A 4,414-nucleotide genomic window follows, 5' to 3' on the forward strand; every position below is an offset into this window, starting at 1 on the left:
GGGAAACAACGATTAAAGAGATGCTACCGGCAGTCCTCGCACGTTTATTAGGACATGGTTACAAGTTACAACACGTTGTCAATATCACCTCCCGGCTCAGCAATATGCTGCGTCCCTAACACGGCATGGTCGACAGTCGCTCGCAGCATAATCGGTGTTATCAGAACGTTGTGTCGTCGCATTCTTTCAGATCAAGAAGAGTCCGGGTACATCCCTGATACACACGATCTTTCAGGTATCCCCACAACCAGAAGTCAAATGGACTTAGGTTGGGGCATCTGGATGATCACACATCTTGAATGATGCAGTGGCTGCAAAAGATATCTGGAAGCAAATCTTTCACCCGTCAAGCGACACGTCGTGTCGCCCCATATTCCAAGAAAATACTGGTGTGGACACAGTTGTGTTCTTGCAAATCTGGAGTCGCGTGTTGCATAAGGAGATACTTATAGAGTGCAGACGTCAACCTACACCTAAAAGCCCCTGAGGAAGAAAAACGGACACAGAATGAAGTAGCTTGTGAAAGCACGTCACACTGTCACGTTAACTGAGTGCAAGCCTGCCGGAGTGGCTGAGCGGTTCTAGGCGCTACTGTCTGGAACCGCGCGACCGCTACGGACGCAGGTTCAAATCCTGCCTCGGGCTTGGATGTGTGTGATGTCCTTAGGTTAGTAAGGTTGAAGTAGTTCTAAGCGACTGATGACCTTAGAAGTTAAGTCCCATAGTGCTCAGAGCCATTTGAACCATTTGAACTGAGTGCAGTGAATGTTCCTATACAACATGTGACGGATAAGAGCCCGTATGAGACAGTTCTGTGCATTCGCGGCGCTTCACAGAGTAAAATTTGCACTGTCGTCCAAAGAATATTCCCCATCCAATGTCATCCATTTCCATGCGCGGCAAGAAACGAAGGGCAAAGTCACGGCTTTGTAGCCTATCTTGATGTTTCATCTGGCGCACATTCTGAATCTTCTAGGGCAGGGGTGGCCAACACGTTGTCCCTCGGGCCATGCCCGGGCCCGAGTCCCAAAGTGCTCATCCTCGCTTCACATTTTCCCCACCGCGTTGCCTGAGCGCGAGGAGGGGGAAGGGAGGAGAACAGCGAACGCGCCGCATTTAAACGGCATTACAGTCGCAATGCATGCGGCTTGGTTTTGCATTTCCCATTTCCCAACAACACAGATCACAACCAAAACAAGTTTTCAGAATTAATTAATTACTTTTGGCGCGCTGAAGACATAATATAATTTTTATCTGGCTCAGACTGTCGGCACACGGACAGACGCAGAAAATTTCACAGAATTTCGCACTCAAGTTACAACGAAATTGTGACTTGTTAAGTTTCATACTCGGAAAAAGGCCTTTCGCATAAATACTGTGGCACTTTTGTAAGCTCATTACAGAGACTTGGAAAAGCTACCTGCGAAAACGAATGTACACGCGCTGGACAATTTTTACGTAAAACGATTTGTAATTAAAAATGGAATTACCTTGCAGGTCAGGTCGGCCGGGTGGCCGAGCGGTTCTAGGCACTACGGCCTGGAACCGCGCGACCGCTACGGCCGAGGGGTTCGAATCCTGCCTGGGGCATGGATGTGTGTGATGTTCTTAGGTTAGTTAGGTTTAAGTAGTTCTAAGTTCTAGGGGACTGATGGCCTCAGAAGTTGAGTCCCATAGTGCTCAGAGCCATTTGAACCTTGCAGGTCAGTCATTTACTTCTGCACATGCACAGGGGCGCTTTCAGCTGAAACGGCAAACGGTCTCGAAAACCGAAAACAGATGTAAAACTGACAGTGTCCTCAAAATCTTTATAAAGCCATCGTTGTAATTCTTACAAGCCCACGACGAATTCTTCAAACCTCGGGCTTTCGTTAATAGCAGTGAGCTTATGGAAGTGGATTGTCTTTGTCAGAATGTGTCCCTTCTACAACGGCGATTTTCTTTTGAAACGCGCCCCCATCAAATCGGAAAGAGGTTACCTTGCAATGTCTTACTGTGGGCAGCGCGCAGTCAAGTCCGCTTAAAACGCGAAGTCTGCAATCCATTCTGGATGTTCTCATTTTCGTTCCTGCATTCCTTTTTCCTATATAAATTTAATAATAGAGAGATTTAACTCGAAAAATAATTCCAGGCATGGCGCTTGTCTTGACCAACGCACTTTGCGGGAATACGTAATGTCTCCATACTCTTCATTGATTTACGTTGAAAACCGGTGCAAGTGAAAAGGGAGTAATGACTGCGCCTTCAGATATTTGACTATTCGTAGCACCAATTTCTTCAAGTGCTCCATGCCTGCAAATTTAGCACAAAGTTCTTCTTGATGTACAGAACAACGTATCTCGTATGTCGATGGCTGTAATTTTTTGCTCTGTCATTGTCATCTAAAAGTTCACATTTTCTCTGCGTGGTAGTGTAATGTCGTTTTATAGCAAATAAACACTACATGTCGTTTATGCGAATTGAGACTTCTCATTTCTCTCTTCTGTCACTCCCATTCATTTTAAAGGACTGTGACGATAGATCGCTAGACAGCCTCTTTTTGTGCAAGCAGGCACTGGACATGTGAACGTCCTTCGTACCAAAAACAAATAGCGAAGGTTAAACAGTGCGGACACGACGATTCTACCGAACTCAGAGTTTTGTGCCGACCCCAAAATGCCACACCGTAATGCTAAATAAAATGCCGCGCTGTTAAGGGTGCTACCGAGGAGGACTGAGCCGGTGTGGATGTGCGGTTCTAGGCGCTTCAGTCTGGAACCGCGCGACCGCTACGGTCGCGGGTTCGAATCCTTCCTCGGGCATGGATGTGTGTGATGTCCTTAGGTTAGTTAGGTTTAAGTAGTTCTAAGTTCTAGGGACTGATGACCACAGATGTTAAGTCCCATAGTGCTCAGAGCCATTTGAACCATTTTGACTGAGCAAAGCCGAGTGATAGGCAGGGCCGTGGTGCGCAAGCGTCCCGCACACGCCTCACGCCGCGGCCGGCCATTCCGGCTCTTTTGTAGGGATATCAGCGGAAAATGAGCAGCAAAATCTTTTGAACTGTTGACTAGGAGAAAGTGAATTCCCGTGACACAGTTCGAGCACTGGCTGCAGAATTTGTGGCTTGTGCTTGTAACGGGACATCCTCCTCTAGCGCTTTTTTATTTATTTACTCGTGTCCAGAACATAACATACATATATAGCCGATAGACAGCAATTTACAAACAATATAACTACATGAAACTTCCTGGCAGATTAAAACTGTTTGCCGGACCGAGACTCGAACTCGGGACCCTTGCCTTTCGCGGGCAAGTGCTCTACCAACTGAGCTACCCAAGCACAATTCACGCCCCCTCCTCACAGCTTTGCTTCTACTAGTACCTCGTCTACTACCTTCCAAACTTCACAGAACCTCTCCTGCGAAACTTGCAGAACTAGCACTCCTGAAAGAAAGGATATTACGAAGTGAAAATCACATTCTGGAAACATCCCCCGGGCTGTGGCTAAGCCATGTATTCGCAATATCCTTTCTTTCCGGAGTGCTAGTTCTGCAAGTTTCGCAGGAGAGCTTCTGTGAAGTTTGGAAGGTAGGAGACGAGGTACTAGTAGAAGCAAAGCTGTGAGGACGGGGCGTGAGTTGTGCTTGGGTAGCTCAGTTGGTAGAGCACTTGCCCGCGAAAGGCATATGTCCCGAGTTCGAGTCTCGGCCCGGCACACAGGTTTGATATGCCAGGAAGTTTCATATCAGCGCACACTCCGCTGTAGAGTGAATATCTCATTCTGGACATATAAGTACATGTTTAAATTCCATATGACATCAATTTACAAACAGTATAAGTACATCCAAATTTCCGCCGTTTGAACTGCTGTATCATTGACGATAACCAGATCGTCCATAGGGCATGGGCTGGGAGGTTTCTACAGTTGAGCAGGTGTTGATGATCTTGCTGTTCGCCATATTCACATCTCCTGGGGACAAACCCCATTTCTTCAAATTGACCTTGCATCGGGATACACCAGTTCTTAGCCTGTTGAGGACCTTCCATGTTTTATATGGGAGGTGACGCCCTTTAGCAAACTCTTCTTTAGGTTTGTTCCAGTACCTCTCCAATGGTGAGTTACGCCAAAGCTGTATTTGACCATTTGCAGGTGACGTTAAACGTGGTTCTGTTGAACGGAGGAAACTCTTTCTTGACCTTAATCTTGGATGTTGGTGTTCACATCCGAACAAGATGTGTCTTGGATCTATTTCCTGTTTCCGCTTCTCTTTTTCTGCTGCTGTCCTTCTTCTGATATGTGGAGGTGCTATGCCCATGCGATGATGCATTTTATTAATAGGAGTTGCCCGCAAGCAGCCAGTGACAATGGGTCCTGTTTCATTAAGGGCAATGTCAGTTTGTTGGTCTGTGTCACTCATTGGTACTTTTTTAAT

At 46.7% G+C, this 4,414-nt stretch overlaps 1 non-coding gene across 1 annotated transcript; it reads right to left on the reverse strand.

Moving 5' to 3' along the window:
• Positions 1 to 3,247: 3,247 nt before the first annotated feature.
• Positions 3,248 to 3,322, reverse strand: Trnas-cga. Its single transcript has one exon. It is a non-coding gene; the product is annotated as a tRNA-Ser (tRNA).
• Positions 3,323 to 4,414: the final 1,092 nt, after the last annotated feature.

The sequence above is a fragment of the Schistocerca piceifrons genome, chromosome 4, assembly GCF_021461385.2.
Source record: "Schistocerca piceifrons isolate TAMUIC-IGC-003096 chromosome 4, iqSchPice1.1, whole genome shotgun sequence".
NCBI lineage: Eukaryota > Metazoa > Arthropoda > Insecta > Orthoptera > Acrididae > Schistocerca > Schistocerca piceifrons.